Below are 20861 nucleotides of genomic sequence, written 5' to 3'. Positions count from 1 at the left end.
CAAAGAAATAGGTATGTTTGAACCATTTACCATAATTTACCACCTAATACGATTTTTAATGTATTATAATATACTTTGTACAGTATTTGGAATTCTGGATTATAATTACCTATCATAATTAGACACAGGATTAAATGCAGTATATTATTTTTAAGGCAATGCAATAAATAATTTGTTTTATGTTACATAAATACATCAAAACTGAAACTTTTATTTTAAATTTTCCGAGGTTTTTATTTTTAACACTTTTTGTTAAGTCTTAATGAATACATTGTACAAGATTTTACTGTAAATTAGGAAATTCATATAATTATATCAATAAATAATATTTTTATAATATTTACTTTAATTATTTGTAGGTATTTTTCATCCACACCTAATATCCAAATGTCAATCGTTTTACAACTATACATTATATGAATTCAATAACATCTTTACCTTCATGATTATTGGAGATGGTTATTTATCAGGACTCACACAAAAAACAACTAATTAATCAATTGAAAATATATTGTGATTGCGTTTATTTCTTACCATGTTTATAGATTTGGTATTTTGTCTATGTATTACTGTTATTTTAATCAAGATAAAGAAGTTTAAAAAATGTCAAATATTAAAACATAATTTCTAATATATACGCCTATAAAAAAAAATATTGACTATTTTTAAAACATTTTATGTTAAAAAAGCATATTTAAAGGTATTTTTGGTTATTTTATAACGAATTGTTATAAATTATATATTAGTTACTTAAAATCAATATTAAAATAAAACAATTATTCAAACAAAAATCGTCGTTTCTACGATTATATAAAAACAAGAATCATTATTGCTTTTGATAATACGAGTATTTACGTGGAAAATCTTCATGTGTATTAAAATTATTTTTCTATTAGTTGTTAGTTAAAAAAAAATCATTACTAAGGATTTATTTTACACTTAGGTACTATTTACACATTTAAATAAATAAATGGTACAATAATTATACGAAAAGTGAAAAAGTTCATTGTTTCATCCTAATTTATTAAAATAGTTTGAAAAATATGTTATAAAGGGGAAAAAAATAACAACAGTTTTTTACTTTGTATGACATTATACGTTACGATGTAGGTAGTGAATATGCACCTGAAATGTCAAAAAGTTAATATTTATGTACCTACTCGAATTTAAAAATATTTATAGAAAGTTAAAAAAAAGTGAAATAAATAAAAATAAATTGCCATAGTATACTTTTTATAAGTCTATGTATTAAATTATAAGTAAATATAAAATTATGACAGAGTACTTTCAACAAATATTTGTTTATATAACATTTAATGAAAACTAGAAATAAAATTTGTTTTAAAAAACATTTTTATTTATATTATAGTATTACACCCTAGATAATTGTATTGTCTAATATTTATATCCGTAACAATTATAAGCTTACTTTATCTTAAAAACATAAAAGAATTTAAAAGTAAAAAATAAAAAAACCATTTCATCTCAATGTCGAATTGTCAAATAATAACACCTATTCAAAACAAACAAATAAAATAAACTTAAAATACTAAAAAATAAAACTTCGATTATTGAAACTTCAATAATACTGTAGCGAACAGTATAATATTATTGACTGGTAAATATGTATAATAGTATACAATATCATAATACTAATAAGTTTTTCTTTTGTTTTTTTTTTTTTCAAATAATATTATCGAGTTATAAATTACGAACCCTATAAACTTTATAAAAAAAAAAAAAAAAAATACTAACAAGCATTATCATTTTGAATCAAAACTTATTATGACTGTTAACAATTGATAATTTTAAACTTTAATCTCAGTTAGAATTACACGATCGCGTATTCAAAATTAACTTAAAGTTTAGTTTATACAGTCAAACTGCTATCAAGCAAATATATTTTCACTTAACATAACATCTATTAGGAGGTACCTTTGCTAGAGTGAAATTCGCGCCAGAGGATATCGTATTAAATTCTATAATTCGTGTTCAGAAAAACAAATTTGTTCGATATAAAATTATATTAGAGCTGGTAAGTTAGATACATGGTAATCATTAGTTAAATAATCTGATAATGTCACAGTTTTGATACGGTCATTGTTGACAGCGACGGCGGGATGTCTGCCGTTGTTCAATAACGCATATATACGGTAAAAACAAGACACAACAAAGAAGGCAACTGCAAAGCGCACAATGGATATACCGGGGGTCCCACAAGAGGGGATGTAAATTACCGATAACCCGATCATCTTTATAAAGAGCTTGAACTCGTCCATTTTCGATTTCTATACAAACACCGACGACTAACTGTATTCGTTTATATGGCATGTTTTTGTCTCAATCTTTTTAAATAAACTAGTCTAATGCGACGGCAAGCACTAGTGGCGGAGTATTTATAAAACGTTATTTTTTTCTTGCTTCTCTCTCTCCCAATCTCTCACTGTTTCACTAAGCGCAGACACCGACAACATATATACACACATACAAACGTACACACATGACCACCGTAAGAGGTCGACAACCCGTTTTATATATACATAATATCAACCGCGGGAGAGGTCAAGACTATAACACGACGACGAAGTTAATTTTATTTAGTATCCAAAATCATCATCAAATTGTTGAATTACTTTTTTTTTACTTTTATCACGATGGATTTGTTAAATTAGTGTAATATCAGTATGTAATCATGATAATTATACAAACACGTGTATAATCAAACAATAAACAAAGCGTATACAGCACCCTGTATTATTATTATTGTAAATGAGCTTAATTCGATTGCACAAAGCGCACACATTATACGCTATATACGTTAATAATAATCGGTGTTATGGAGAAAGGGGTATTTTGTATACATATTATATATATATTATACTATACAGTAGTCTGCAGATAGCAAACAAACGCACCCGAACAAGGGGGAGAACCGCATACGGATCGACTACAGACAGGCAGACGGTGTATAATATTCGTAAATGCTCTTATGCTCACGTACCATTTCTGATCAAATCATATCATTACTGTTAATCCAATATGCAATCTAATAAATGGAATCATCTTTTTTTTTACTAACAATATAATACTTTTTTTTCGGCCATAATGTGTAAATTGTATGATCTTGATACTAAAATAGCCCCAAAAATAGCCAAATTGTATGTAGGTAGTTTATTGTACCTACTACCTACTTAAAATATTTTATCGTTTCAATTGTTTTTATATTTAACAGATCTCTTAAGTATTTTCATTTCATTAATTTACAAGCTATAGTACTTGACAGTTAACGTATAAATATTTTGACGACTGGTGATGGAGTGACGTCAATAACAATTAACAATAACAATTAATGCTCCATGTTATACCTAATGATGATTTTGAGAAATTGAACATAAGATATTTTAATAATATTTATATTATATTATATAAACAATATTACAAGTACTATAATTAAATTATTACAATAATTATTAGCTGATGGCAAACACAAACTGATCAATATTACGCACAGATAAAATAAATTGTAATAACCAATTTAAAAATAATTAAATTAAATCGGAAACCACATATTTCTCTTGTAGTAGTACATTTTATTGAAAATATCTATTCTGTCTTACAATCATTATTATTTTAATAAACTCCTTTAAGGATATTTTGGTCTCTAATTCGTATCAAATTTACTTTTAGAATATAAATTCTGGTTGTAATAATGTTATCAGTTTCGTTAGGTTATATTATTAAATTGTATTTTTACAATATTAATTAATTGATGTAATATGAGCTTAAGATTTAAAATTTTTTTTATTGTTTTTTTCTCTTTGTTCTAAAATTATAAGAGTTACTAATAAAAACAATAAATAGTATTACATTCCCAAGTATATTAAATATAATAAGACATGGCACAGTTTCGAAATTATTTTGATTTCTGTGATTAAATAATATAAAGTTTAAGTTTACTAAAATGTTATATATATACATTATGATCATCAATTTTTGATTTAATAAACTAGAATGTTTAAAATTAACATGAAATTTTGTAGTATACAAGTTTTCATGTTTGGCCTTTTGAGTGAGATTGAAATGAGAAAATGAATAAACAACGTTTAAAAATAAGATTGGACACAGGAGCGTGGTTAACTTTGATGCCACAATAGAAGTATACGAGTATAAAAAGCATTATCCCAATTCTTATTTCGTGACCACGTAACATATACTCTCAGTAGGCCTCTAAGTGGCTCAACTATAGTGGATAAACACATTTAGTACTAATATACTAATATTGGAAGATATACCTAATTAACTATTGTTAAATACGACTGAAATTATTTAATATACTTTGATAGTTTGATATATTATTAATTCTACAACAAACTCAACTCTTTCAGGGTCTTGTGTTATTCCTTTGGTACTAAATATCATTCCTAAAAATGTCACCACATTTTTTCATTATTCAACTATTGTTAAGGTAAAATGTAATGTATTTAAACATAATAAAACAATAGTCAATTAGAGTAACCAACTAAGCAACTTAAGTACCAGATATAGACCAAAGATCAACATTTAAGATAAACCTGTAATAAGTATGTATATAAACATATTTATTCTTTTAATAGGTATTTTTTATTATATTTTATTTAAATTCAATTGATAACTAATAACAAAATACTCGTGTAAAAATATATATTTATTCATTTCAAAGAACTTCCTTATAAATTTGTAATATTAGAACGCAAAAATAAAAAGATTTTAAAAAAATAAGCACGTTTTCTGAACACGTATATCATAGAATTTTTAGTTATAGAAGTCAACATTTTTATGATCTAACGAAATTCTAATTATACTATATATATTTATATATAAAGCAGCATTGCTGGTTTGGTAATATCATTGTGCGTTAGTTCATAAAAGTAAATGACCTTATAATTTTTTTTTTGTTTTGTATTTTTATAGAACTTTTCATATTTTCCAACTCAGGTTTTATACACGGTGGTATTAAAGCATACTAAAATACAATCGTGAGAATATTTTAAAATTTAAATGAGATTAATCCAGATCGCCTTTAACATCGACCGGACGTAATTTAATTATAAATATTATTATATTGTTGTATGTTTCAATTATACTCTCAGCACTATATTTCAATATAATAATAATTATAATATTTCATCAAACATTAATGCTAGAAGAAACATTATAAAAAAATTACATACTAAATGCATAAATCTGCATATAATAAAAGTGATAATTACAATAAACGCGGGACAAAATCTATAAGTTTTCAAACAAATGTGTTATACTAGAAACTGGTGTAGAAATTCTGATAAAAGGTCTAAAACTCGGACTATTGAAGTTCTATTAAGCAGGTATATAAAATAAATAAGCATAACATTTAAACTACAAAATTTGTTATTTAATAACTTGTGTTATTATACTATATAGTTCCTATAATTTTATCATTTGAACTATACACATACCAGTTACTAGATTCTTATATTATACATCATATTATTTATAACCATATTCATCAGTAAAATCACTTCAAAATTTGGTGATTACCACTTAATATTTTCAACTTATTTCTGATAAGTTCTGATGATTATTTTTTTACTATTTCAATAGATAATAATTTACATATATCTAACAAAATAGGCCTACGATTTTTGAAAAGTCCTAATTTCTTTAAAACGAATATAGCAAATTATTCTAAAATCAAAATATCACTGAAGTCTTCACATGAAGTTCTAGACTTATAAGTTATAACCATCAGGTCAACACGTAGTTTACATAATAAACCTAGTAAAAACTTGTTAAAATACATTTTTAAAAGTTAAGAATATTGAGAAATAAAAAAATACAAAAAAAACTAAATTTTAAAATAATAATTTTACATCCGGTTATACACTTCTAATGCAATGAACCACGATAACAGTTTGTTATAAACCTTTAGCCTTAACAATCTTTAACGTGATGTACTGATAAACTAACATCAATATTTTACTTATAAAATGTTCACAATAATAGACCACAGTATGAATGTACATGCAATAAGTAACATTATAAACACTTACTAAGTACAATATAATATTTTTATTTATATTAACTAAATTAACTAGACGTGAGTAAATATAACACTTATAAAATATTTTCTAATTTTTATGTGCGTTTTATGCCCCTACAATCAATGTTAAAATGAAAACTTATAATATCATTACTAAACTATATCCTTATTTGTTATTAACATTTAAAAGGGATTAACATATCTAGTAAAAACATTACAATTATGATGATAAAAAAAACAACAATCGACCAAAACGTGGCTCATAGGGTATAATCGACAACAGTGGCGGATTAATATCCAACCGACGTGTTTGCATTGTGAGCCGGTCACGTATCTCAGAAACGTCACGATTTCCAAACCATCACATCACGCGCACGCTCGCTCTCAGAGAGCTCTTGACCTCCAATGGCTATTGTTCACGAATACATACACACAACACACACACAAATGTACATACGTAATACACTCGTACCTAACCCTAGGTTTTTTTTTAAATATTATTAGGGTTACTACATAATACTAACAACAAATGTACTAGTAATACCGAAAAATGCATACAGACATCGTTAAAAGAAAAAAAAACAGTTTCGAAAAAAAAATAGAATTTTGGCAGAAATAAATACCCCAAGTCTCCTCTTTTGGTGTTGATAATAATTATTTTGATGCAGATGACGTACCGTGCATAAAGAAAGAGAGAAGACTGGTGTATGCCATCAGATAGACAGCTGCAGGTGCCGTCAGTCTCTCAACAGACACCTGTTATATGCACTGAGTATAGGTTAGTAACAAGATGATTACAATTAAAAAAAAAGCGTAAAAAAACATTTCTCTGATGGCTTTAGCTTTCTAACTCGATTTTTTATTTATAAAATTTAAATAAAATCAAAACACATATTAATCAATTAATTATGTTGTAATTATTTGTTCAGTAATGACATCTACTACCCAATTATTGTGTATGTGTTAAATTATATTTATATACAATTTATCTAGATACCTAATACTCATTTCAATGGCATATAGGTTACTTCATAATTCTAACGCTATAGTCTATAAAGGTTTTTTAGATTTATATAATCTTTACGTAGCCATCCAATTCCTGAAGAAAAGCAATGTCTAAACTAGTAGTAGGTATACGACTTGTTCTTCTGCTGCAATAATAATAATACTTCCAAGTTGGATACTTTCTTATTATATTACTTAACAGATTCAAATCAAAATTTACTATACGTAAAGACCCCTTTATAAAACAATAAGTAAAACATTTGATAAATTCAATAAAAAATAAACATCAAGTAGCATCAAACTATAGATATAAACTGGTATACAATTAGTACCTAGCGTAAAGATACTAACGATTTTCGAGTAAAATGTGTTTTCATCTTAAATAAATGAATAATTTTTTTACATGGAATAATAACAAATAACAAAAAATATATATATAACAACGTGCTTAACATCATAACTAGAATAATAATATGTTAATATTTTTTATATACTTCAATTTTAGATAAGTAATATAAAAATTCATTGTTAATAAATGTTTTTATTTCTTAAAACATGAAATTCTACAGATGTCAAATTATTTGATTTATATTTCATAGGTACATACAAATATATGTTTTGTTCTATAAATAAATTTTGTATACCTATATACCTAATGTAATATATTAAACAACATATTTTGATGAAAATAATAAAAAATATTATTAACACTGGCATCTAGTCCAAAGCAACACTGAACTATTGTGCACACTTTGAAAAAATATAATGTAATATATTATAGCCGATTCTACGATCCTTTCTCTAATTATCGTCTACCAACAATAGCATTGTAGTTATTGAATCGATAATAGTGTCTATATAGATACATATGATTATATTTCAGTTAGGTGGCATGTATGAGTTTCTGTGGATTTACGATTTTCTATTGTCAGATTTTATGACTTACAATAACAATTCGATGCTTAAAGAAAAACACAATTTTCACGACTGTTATGACTTGTGTGAGTTATGGCGTATGATTATATGCTGTAAACGGACTCCGGAGTTTTTCACTGATATTTTATTTCAACACCTAATGTTGAAAATCGGATGAATAATATTATATTATTTAGTTAAACTCCTATATTTTGAAATAATCTCTAAATTCCTTATCGGATTTTACGACTAGACAAAACTAATTCTCAGAATACACATAAATGTGTTTTTATTGAAGTTACATAAAATCTATATAGTATATGATCTTACAAGGAGTAGGTACCTAACATTACTTATCTAAACATTGTAAACTTTAATTGTTTTTAGTACTTCATTTCATAATAATAATAAATATTATGAAAAAATAATTAAAATTTAAGAATAAAACTTGAAAAAAAATATTATTTATGAAATATATTACTATAATTTTATATAATATTGATAATAATGTAGAAACCAGACAATAGTTATAGTAAATGGACAGAAAAATTAATAAAAAAAATTGATTTTTTTTTCTTTTGCTGCAATATAGAAAAATACAAACATTGGCCTTAAACATTTTATACTTTAAAGACAAATGATGTGATAGAAGTTCACAATGGAGAAAATGTTTATTGTAACTATGAAATTTAATTAAAGGCAAAGGATTTAACGATATTGATTTTACATTAATAAAAATATTATTACATAAACGATCAAATTTAAAATATAATTTAACAATTTCGATATATTACCATGCATATTTTATTTTAACGATAATATTCATCAAAATCCTTTTTCATAATCATTGGCCCTCAACTTCATCATCCCCCCATGCGTTATGAGTAGTGCACTATATTATTTAGTATGGCTTATTTTCAAAAAAATAAATCTTAATGTTATATAAAAATATTATGTATTCATATAATTTAAAATTAAAATTAGTAAATTAAGTTTATAAAAACTTAACATAAGACTTAAAATTATTTTAATAAACATTATACATTTATACGAATAGCAATTATTATTTTTCCTAGAATTTTCTCATAATACAATAAATTATTTTATGATACTTTTTCTATAAAATAATATTTTTAATTTCTAATCAAAACAGTACAACCAGGTGATGGTATTCAAAAACATATTAACATGGTAAAAGTATCATAAATTTATCTTTTTGAGTCATCTGGTCAACCGGAAAGTCGTCAATGCCCCAGACATATTTATTGTTTGTTAGGTACTCCATTTCCCCTTTCCCTCCACATAATACTTTATCTACCATTAACCATTTAACCGTGTTTATTGTCAAAGAGTTTCTATATTGTCAATATCCTTTGTGCATATGAAGTATTTTTTTTCAAGTGTATATATTATTAACAATTTACTCGGACATAAAATAACTGATCATTAATCATAAAAAATAAATTTTCAATTTTTACAACATTGTCGGTTATTTCAGCATAGTAGGTAAAAAAAAAAGGCAAAAGAGGCACATTAAAATGTAGTTTATATTTTCAAAACGTTTAAAAACACTAAAATTAAAATTAATTATCTTCAATAAAATCTAAAAATCGTTTACAAGTTTATATCTAGGAAATGTAAAAAAGTACACAACATTTTTCAAAAAATATAGTATAATCTAAGTAGGTGTGTACAAAAATGAATGTATAAAGTTTTATTTCTAATAGGAACCCAAATTGTTATTTTGAGTTTCGAATTCATTCTTGTGTTGTAACGTATATAGCTCAATACATACAATTTTGATTATTATCGATAATAACTAAAACAATTCTCTATATCGGTTTTAGTACACTATTACTCGTTGATTATAAACTATTATTACTATTATTATGGTATATGTTATATGGAATAAAACTTTTGTTGTTTTATTTTTATTCATTGTTTCACTCGACGTTTTTATTCAAATATAATAACTACGAACTACTATCAATATTTTTAAAAATTTAATTTTAATTTAATAAAATATATTATGTTGGTGTTGTATATGAGAAAATATTTTTGTACAAATCAGTAAATAGAGTTTATTAAAAAGTATTCAATTTTAGCTGTGAAAATAACTAAAACGGATGAATTCCGCGTATATACCTACCAATCTGCCCAACCTGCTGGATAAATATAAGAATTCTAGTGAACTTAACAGTTATGAACTATGATATGAATAACACAATAATAGTATGCCCTGTATTATATTAAATTCCATTATTTACAATAAACTATTATATTAAATCTGGTTATAAATAGAATAATACCATGTACAGTACTTGGATCAAACTTAAAGTTATACATTTTGAAAATTGTTTAATTATAAATATCTGCTATAACATTTAACTATAGAACTATGAATAAAACTATATACCAAAAAAGTTGACATTGTTTTTATTAGTAATATAATATTGTAGTTAATAATATATTAAGTCAATAATGATCAATAATATTGTTCAGAGAGTGTGCAATATTGGTAAATACGAACATACAAAAGACTAATAAAAAATAAAATACGAAATATTTTCAGAAATACAAAATCATTACTCAAACTCGGATAAAAATATTGTTGTCTAAAATCTATCAATTTAATAAAAATCTTTAAATAAAATATAAAACAAAAAATTCGTTTCGAAAAAAATCGTCATAATATTATTATAGTCGGCTAGGTAGTTCCACATAATATACACTGTTATACATCAAAGATCAGCGCCAATCACCAAATTTTATAACCATTCGCTACATACCTACCATAAAAATAAAATCATACACTGTGATTTAAACAAGGAATTTTGAAGTGCCTTCGGCACGGAGAACAGAGTATTGGCGGTTGCGCGACGACAGTGAGCTAGGTACATTATATGATATGCTGCTCGCGTACATCGCGCGTCCGTCACGTTTCCAAGTCTCCAATGCCTGTAAATAAATTGGCCATCGCCGCCATCACGCGAACACTATAACATATTATTGTAATAGTACAACTAATGCGCAACTATCTCGGGTTTCTGTGTTTGAAAATCATCAAATAACAAACAAAATATCATCAATATCTTGCTGACAATAAATTTTTTTTGGGTTTTGTTTTTTATTATTATTCATTGCAATTAGCATTAACGCTTTAAACAAATAATTCTAGTTACGGATCTAGAATAATATTTTTGGAAAGACCCCCAAAATAAAAATATAATATTTTCATACTATTTTGTAAACACAATGTTTAGAATTTGATGTTAGACCTTACAAACCTGCCAAGAAGAGAGACCAACAACTCGGTCCCCTTGAATCCGTTACTAGATACCCCTAACACACTCCTACATATTTTTAGTACACTGAAATATATATATAAGCTTTTAAAAATATTGTACATTTTTCCAGGCGTTCTTTACATCAACGAGTAGGTAAGAAATGTGATGAAAACATCTATTTTGAGAAATTACAAAAAATAAAATAAAGAAAACAGATTTGGTCGATAAATTATTGCTCTAATAACTACGCCAATATAAAAGTGATAATATTATATCAATATGTACAACAATTTATACTAAGACTCTTTGACTTACATTTTAGTTGGTAAATTAGATGTAAAATTATTTGATAAAATATAGCATAAAAAATTGCATGACTATTATAATAAATCTAACTAGAATAAAATCAATAATAAATTATGAATTTTAAATATATTATCTATTCCATTAAATATTTAACAACGCGATATTTTTAAAATTACTAACCTATATTTTATAAATTTAATAATCTATATTTATTTTAAATTAATGTATTTAATTCTAAAATGTATAGATAACACACTACATATTTTTGTTGTTTTTTCAAATTTTTAATCTTTTACTAGTATACCTACTAGATATTTTTCTATTAATATATTATATTATGTATAATAATACATTAATATATTATAGTCATTTTTAAATTATATGCTAATGAGTAATTATATTAACTTTAATTAAAATGGATAATAAGCTAGCAGTATATACACATTTGTTCTGCATTAAAATCTTCAACCTTGAAATCTTAATTATACTTATGCTCACTGGTTATTATAATAATATATATTCTAAAATAACAAAGAAGTAAGAAGTAAGAACCCTAGTCAAGGAAACGAAACTAAATAAAATTATACTTGGATTATTTTTATAAATCGATAATATTATAATAAGAAACACTACCTACTACGGTTTAATAGGAATAAATAGTTAAACGTGTATTTTATGACATTATTTTATTATCTACTTAGTAGAAACTTGTGATAGGTACCTCTCTGATATGCAAAAATACAAAACTACTACTTTAACTGAAATGTAATATGAAAGAATTATAAATAATATTATGTTTAATTAAAAGTACTAAAAAATAAAAATAAATAAATTGGAAATATAATATTAATTGTTTATACTAAACTATATAATAGTATAAAGGTCAATGTGTAACAAAAAATACATTTTGTTTTATTTATTACGACAACATATCCAAAAACGCATGTTGAAAATAATGATAAAATGATCTTTAGTATTATTATTTTAAATTAATGTATTAATTATTAGTAAAATGATTACGATTACAAAATTAGAAACTCTTCAATAATTATTACTTTAGACAGAAAAAACAGAAATTCAAAAAATAATAATTAAATTATGTCACAATAATAAACACTCTTTACAATATTGTAAAAAATTATTTGCATAGTAATAAAATATATTTTTTTATCGTTAAAATATCCTTCATATGAATTTTATTAAAATTATTTTAATTCTTAAGTATATTAAATGACTTAAAGTCACCTTTTATGCAGTTATGAAAAGAAATGGCATACTTAATTTTTACAAAAATAATATTATACATTTAGAGAACCATAAAAAATAAATAATCTCAAAAGAAACTTTAATTTCCAATCTACAAAATGTTGAATGATATTCATTAACCTAACATGATAATAATATCTATAAAGATACATTAATTTGGTATCATAGGTAAAATCCCTTTATTTAATAATTATTTTCAGGAAATATATATAACGAAGGTTCATAAGGATTTTTATTTAATATACCTAGCTATTATTTCTGGCATTACTACAAATTCACAATTATCATTATAATAATATAATAAAAGAAGGTAAATTAAACCGAAACATAAAACCTATAACTAAAGAAGCGATACTGTACTGAAATTATTTTATTCATTCATGTACACTTGAATTTATATACGTTCTTAATTTACATTCTGTACATCTAAAAACGTGTACTGTATTTTTAAAAAATGAAACTTTTAATTCAGATATTTTATTAACGTTTAAATGTTGTTTTAAAGTATAAATCGTTTAAGATGTATTTAAAAGTAATATTTACTATAATAAAACGTATTAAAAAATAGGAAGTTAGGATTATTACTAATATCACTCTGCTAATAAATTTTAAAAAAATTATATTTTTTATAAATATTAATAATTTTCATAAAATAATATTATTACAACGAGTTATTTAAATGTTTATTAATACTTTATATCTGTTAAATTTATTTATAAAAATTTAATATAAAACAATATTTTAGACGTCCAAATTTGAAAAACTAATCAAAATTAGATGACCATATAAGTATAAGAGTACAACAAATATCATAGAAATATACTCAAATATCTAAGGATTAATTTTGAAACATTCAATTACGTATATAAGTTATCTTTTTCTATAAAAATACTGCAGTTGTATTTTTGTTTTCCAAATTTCTAATCAACTAACCTCGATCACAACGACTGAATCCACCGCTTAAGCAACGAAGACGAGTCTATTCTGCTGTACATCGGATATTTTGTAATTTTTTTCCTTTCGTCAATTACAATAATTACTAATCACGTAAATATTTTAAACACGCACTCCTGACACAAACACACATATACACGCACGCACGCAGAAATGATTTACAAACAACAAAAAATACACGCCTATATAAATATAAAATTAAAAGAAATAAAACTTAACCTAATATTAATCCACTAAATAATAATAATAATAATAATAATAATAAAATAAACGCGTCCGGCGTACAGTACGAGAGCATCCGAAGGACTACTCACATGGAGTGGCTCGGATGGCTGCTGGAACGGCCGCGCGGCGGGAACGACGCGGAGAACAGGTGAACTGGAGTGCCGCCGCCGCCGCCGCACGGCGCTGCCAACATTGTATATATGTATTTTGTATGTGTAAATTATATATATATATATATATATTGTGTGTGTATGTGTTGTATTCACTATAATGTTCTCGGAATATATTACATAAGTCATTACTCATTAGTATTCCATTGGTCGTCGTGTTCGTCGGTCCGTGCAGACATTATAATCACAAACATTCGTAAATATTTTCACGATTGTCCGAGGACTCACCGACATAAATGTATAATATAATATTACGTTTCGTCAAGTTATCATTATTTTAATATTTTTAGTATGTATTCGTTTTCCGCAGCAACATTAAAACTGCAAAGAAAGAGAAATGGACGGATGATGTGATATTAACTACTCTAGCTGGGATTAAACTCGTCGTACATTTTCGCGTGGATATCGATAAGCACACTTAATTCACTCCAAACTTGGCCAACTATATTAAAAAAAAAAAAAATCCTCTAATTTATGGATAGAACCACGTATAATTCAGTGCTATTGAGTACCTATATTTTAACGCTATTGGTGTGGTAAACATCCTAGTCAATGTGTCCTATATTACATTACATGAGTTAAAGTAAAATAATTCAAACTAATTTTATAAATAAATTATACTATTCTAATGTAACTACTAATTACCTACTCAATTTTAATAATAAATAATATTTATTAAATAAGACATCGTTTTGATTAATTTATGTTTGTATTTTGGGTAAAACTGAAACAATATTTTCACTTTTTTAATGCATAATTGTAAATCAATTTAAACATTGCAACAAACACAAATATGTCGCAGGTACATAGATCGGTATTTTAATACTTATTTAAAATTGCAACTTAATACTTTTGTTAAGTTTTATATGTCATTTAATTACATATAATTGTGCATTTCTAATAGGTAATAATAGTGGAAAAATAAAAATTTTAAATATCGTTTTAATGTTATATTCTACGGGAAAAAATACATTATTATTAAATTTTAAAACAAAAATAATATAAAATAATAAGGTACAAATGTACAATTATGTATTAAAAAATTATGAAAAAAAGATGCGGTGACCTATGATTAAATAATCCATCTCATAATATAAAACAACAAAACTATTTCCTTCTTATAAAAATCAAAGACTTATAATGAATTTCACATTGTGTAATCCTCACATTCTTTATTTAAAGTAATTTATTTTACGATCACGCTAAAAATATAGTACTCTAAAATTACTGAAAAATGTTTATTAAAAAAATATCATAATATTATAATATTATAAAATTGAATACACGACCGTGGTGCACCAGAATAGCCTATTGATAACGCCGTGTGAATACAATTTTATTATTGAAATGTATTTTAGAAATGTAACATATTACGTGATTTTATTGGAACAGTGATTTATACAGTTCATTAATATTGTAGTAATCAATATTATAAAAGTTATATTAATAAATGTCAGCATTCGTTAAAATAAATGAGTTTATTATCATGCATAACATAATAAAATATATACTTAGTATTGCAATATGTAAAAAAAATGTATAAATGGATAATGAGATCTGGATAACGTGAATTATTCTTGTCCTTTATAGATTCTTTTGGACAAGTTAGTATAGACTAAAATATTGAAAACAATAACGCCAACAAGAAAATAACAATGATTCATTGACTACAACGGGAGCTTATACAATATACATATAAATATATTTATAGAATATACAGTTAGTAAACAGCGATAAATACTTGAGGGACAATATATATATATATATATAAATCATAAAAACTGTTTCACAATAGATCTAACATACGTGACATATACAATATAGGTTTTAAACCCACCTATTTGTTCTTCATGCGGACTCCGCCTAAGTACTAATGGAAAACTTTACAAACGAAAAATTCCGAGAAAAAAAGAAAATCTTTCATAGTATATCTTCACGTTACTGAGCAATTCTCAAGAAACAACAAATTCACTACCTAGTTGATTTCATGATTCATCATCGCTTCAAAGTTAATAAATAAGTTGTAAAATTAATCACTGTATATGTTTTTTATAATCTCTTTTTTATATATTTTTTTATTGTAATTGTAAATACTTTTTTATAAATCCCAATGGTGCTACTGAGGGTTACTATAACAAAAAAAAAATAAAATACAGGAACTATATTTTATATTATCCGAATCAATTACAATGCGGAAATGCAGAATAATACGCACTATTTAACCGTTAACAAAGTTTTGTTTAGATTTTACAAACCCATTTATTTTACCAATATGCAATCTTAAATAGGTTTTAGATCTAGGACCACGAGGTGGATTTCTTCATGATAAGGGATATAATGAAAAATAAATAGTCTAATAAAAAAAATAATATATTTATATTAATTTTTAAGTTCATGAAGTGGTTATTAAATATAGTTTTTCTATCACATATTATACTTCAAAAATCTTGTAGAAAGAAACTTCTTTTTAATTCGATAAAATCTCCATAAAACATTGACCTAAATGCAAAAAAAAATGCAATTAGGAGGGTTGAATCCACAACCCCTATACACACGGGCCTACATTACATCATATACTTAAATTTGTATTGGATAAACAAAGTTTTAGATGTAATTATTTAAAACAGCAAGAAATTCTTATTATACAAATAGTAACATATAATAATATGACGTTTATTATGATGGTATACAGTGCTCAGGCACGGATCCAGAACATATTTACGGGGGGGGGGGGGCATAGAATAATAAAATAAAATTTTAATTTTTAATTTTTTGAATAAAACTTCGCTAAATCCGCTATCGGCAAAATAATGCATTTTATCAGCTAACGAAAAAAGATATTTTTTCAATTCACCTGCAACCTGCAGAGGCATGGCCAGTGATCTACTAGATGATTATTTTAAAAGTACCATCAATATTTAGAAAATGTCTGTTTTTACATAACTATATTATCTATTTGAAGCATTACAAAACAAAATATTTAAATAAATAAATATTTTTTAATATCTACGAAATATCATTGTTTTTTAAGCATTTTTACTTTTTTTTAAAACTGTTTACAAATAATTACTTTAACCACGGCACCACGCATTCAAAAAGGTCAAAACTTTTCAGAAAAAGAATGCTGTTTACTTATATGTTTCAATGAAGGAACTATAATCCATATAATATAATAAATTTAATTAAAACGACGTAAAAACACAAATAATAACAGTCCTACATATTGTTATAATATTCTCACATATTACATCTAGTCATTATAATACTCGCGATCGGTGATAAAATATTATAATATTGTTTTATTGTATAGGTTAGGGGTACAGACGAACAGCACACCTTAGCTCGTTAATAAAATATCACAGAACACCGCGTATATACAATTATCAACTATAGGTCATGCGATCCATACACGGAGAATAACAACTGTGAGAAAATTTTCCAAGAATAACAGGGATTACGAGGTATACTGTCCGGCCAAAATTAGCGGCCACGTATTTGAGCCTCAAGAAGCAAAGTATACAGCGAGCATATAGAGCTAGAATTGAAGACAGCAGAGATAACTTCCCCCCCCCCCAAAAAAAAAATGAAAAAAAATAAATACCAATATTAAAATTAAATTTTAATTCACAATAATTATTCATCTCGTCGTCAATAAAATTATTTGATAACAAATTTAAAATAAATAAATTTGTTTGATTATTTAATAACGTGTCTGATTTAAGTTTCAAATAACAGTTAAAACTGATTATAATTTTGCTATATTATATCACTATAGTTACTTATTTCATGGCACGGGTTTAATAATTTTTAGTAACACTGTGAAAGTTTTAATCACAGATATATAAATACGATATTATTTGTATAATATATTCTATTCTAAGGTTATTTTTCGTAATTTACCTATACGTATATAATTAGTATGTATCTACTATCTATACATTTTATGCTGTTCAATTTTGTTTCAGAAATAAAGTATTTTGTTTTTTTTTTTTTTTTTGAGACTTTTTTTTATAATTCCATTAAATTTTTTGACATTAGTTATATTTTAAAAATATATATGTAAAATAATATTAAAATTATGTTCCTTGAACCAGTATCTAAATTTAACATATTGCACGGACACTAACTTGAAGAGTATAGAAAAAAATAACACAGATATTTAGATTTCCCAATAATAAGCGTTATTTCGAGGGTGGTGAGATGTGGTTTATAATAGGGTCTCAAGAAAATAATCATATAATTACATACACCCCCTATTATATTTGTTTTCAGTCCGCTTAAAAAATAGTATCGAAGCCTCTGATAGCGAGTGTCTGCTTGACGTTTTCTCGTCGGCCGTCCGTCACGAACACTATGACTATCTGGCATCGCAGTGCCACTAGCCGATAAAGCACTCCGAACGACTGCTGACGGCCGCCCTAACCTATCAAACAGCGGAACGACAGAGGCAGAGATGCGACTTCCAAGAGCGACGTCGACAGGACTTAATGGACTAGCCAATCGCGTTAAAGTCGTACGAGCTCAGCGCCATCAATTCCTCGACTTAAGGGTTGGATCTGCAGAGCAGAGGATGACCACTGGTGGACGACGTCAACGCCAAACGCGCCGTTTATATACGATCCGGCCGAGCTACGTACTGTAAGCACCACCTCCAAAGTCACCTGACGTCCGCACTTTGGCGCCAAGTCGTACAACAGCGGTGGCGGTCCGACTGCTTTGGCGATGACGTCGGCGATCGTAGTGTAGACGAGTAAGCGTACGTTGGCAACATCGGCCCTTCGCTTTCAGACGATTCAACGATCTAACCTCCTGGGGTACGCGCCGATGACGCCAGAATGGCAAAAATCAAACATTTACATACCTACCTATATAGTATAATAAATAATAATATGTATACATACTGTATACATAATATTACTATTATAAAATCGTGGTGACTTTGTAGCATTTCGTACCACCCGTACAATATCGATAGTTACCAATATGCTTACGCAATATAATATTATACATTGATACTTAGTACTGTAATAATCCTTTACGTATAGCGTCTAAAATCATTGTTTTCATAATAATATCTTAATGACCATTATTTATAAATACCTACCTATCTACTTTCGGTCATTTTTCCCTCAGAAACCTTAAGTCATAGTTTAAACTTATTACCTACCGAACGTTATAGGTACTAATAATATATGTACTTAAATGTCAATATACCTAATAAAAACTATATTATCTTAAAATTATTACACGTACGATGTAAGGTACTCACCGACTGATGACCGGACACTGCATTGGCTGCAAACATCTTTTATGAAGCACTCGCGATCGAACACTTTTGCGATTACGACGAACTCGGTGAAAATAATATAAACATTAGAAACACATTCGAGCAGAATAATACGAGTTATTCACTCTCTACGCTTTTCAGCTTTGAACTCGGACTATCGACTGTTAATTGTTATTAATTATCTACGCGGAATATACATCATTACCATATAAAATGTTTAGTATAAAATGGCTTTGAAACGAAGTCTGAACAAAAAATTCTGATTGCATTATAGTTCTTAACTCGTTAAAATGTGCAAATTCTAAAAAAAAAAAGTGACACGGCAGCACGTATATTAAAATGTATGTTTTACGCGCCTTTGGCAGTCTTACAGTTACGACTTACTGCAGAAAACCAAAAGGCGAAAAAACACGTAAACCGCAACTGTCTAATTTTTCTCTATTTCTGTGTTCGTCCAATGAACGGTCGTAATTATCTTTGTGTGAGTACAGAGTACCAATATTACACCACACAATATTATCATCGCGAGATGTTGGTACAGCGCTCGCACTTTTAAAAATAAATTATCGAATAACGGACAAAAATTACTGCAATAGTTTTCATGTTTACCACAACGACAAACAAAAATCTTAAAGGTAAAAAGGATCCAAACAGATTACTTATAGTTTCATCTATAATATTATAGCCTCGAAATATATAGACGTGTTTATGTTTGTCTGGCAATGATCAGACTTACAAATTTAAATTTTCTGAAAACTAAGTTTTAGAATTTTTTAGGTAGGTATTGGAGAAACTGATCTCATAATCTATAGACGTGATAAAATTGGTCGAAGTTTTGGTGTCGTCAAATAAAAAACAAAGTAATAACATGTATAATTTTGATACCCGTAATATTAATGTTTTAAAATAAGTAGGTACCTAATAATTATTATATCATTTGGTATATTTAAAACTAATATTATAAATTTTCTTAAATATTAGCTATCTCTAACAAATATTCATAAAAACTATCGTGCATTAAATGATATTACCGTACCTATATTATACATATTATAATCATGATTATTAATTAATTTACAAGAAGTTAATAAAGTAATTATCGTGACGGAAAGTTTTCGACTCATCAACTTAAAGTATACAACAAATTAATCATACATTCAATTTGTGACCAAAACCAATTAATATTACCATATTATTACTGATTCACATAAACTCATTTTATCGTTATCCAATGTTAGGTAGCCGAATATTGTTCTAAATATTAAATTGGTAATACGCATGTCTAATAATATTTAATTATCTAATGCGAAATTTACAATAATTGAATAATGGCAAATTGGCAACAACCCACCAGGTGTATAATACATTTATATTTAACATTATAGGCC

General features: G+C 26.1%; 1 protein-coding gene across 3 annotated transcripts in view; it reads right to left on the bottom strand.

Moving 5' to 3' along the window:
- Positions 1–14094, bottom strand: part of LOC114128648 (band 4.1-like protein 4) — a 142160-nt gene extending 128066 nt beyond the window's left edge. The window contains exon 1 of one of the 3 annotated variants that reach the window (XM_050202329.1): positions 13771–14094. The gene's annotated coding sequence lies outside the window, so the exon portion shown is untranslated. The remainder of the gene's footprint in view (positions 1–13770) is intronic. The other 2 variants (XM_050202327.1, XM_050202328.1) reach the window with 2 other exon arrangements.
- Positions 14095–20861: the final 6767 nt, after the last annotated feature.

The sequence above is a fragment of the Aphis gossypii genome, chromosome 2 (genome assembly GCF_020184175.1).
Source record: "Aphis gossypii isolate Hap1 chromosome 2, ASM2018417v2, whole genome shotgun sequence".
In the NCBI taxonomy this organism is placed as follows: domain Eukaryota; kingdom Metazoa; phylum Arthropoda; class Insecta; order Hemiptera; family Aphididae; genus Aphis; species Aphis gossypii.
This window is presented reverse-complemented; position numbering and strand designations above follow the sequence as displayed.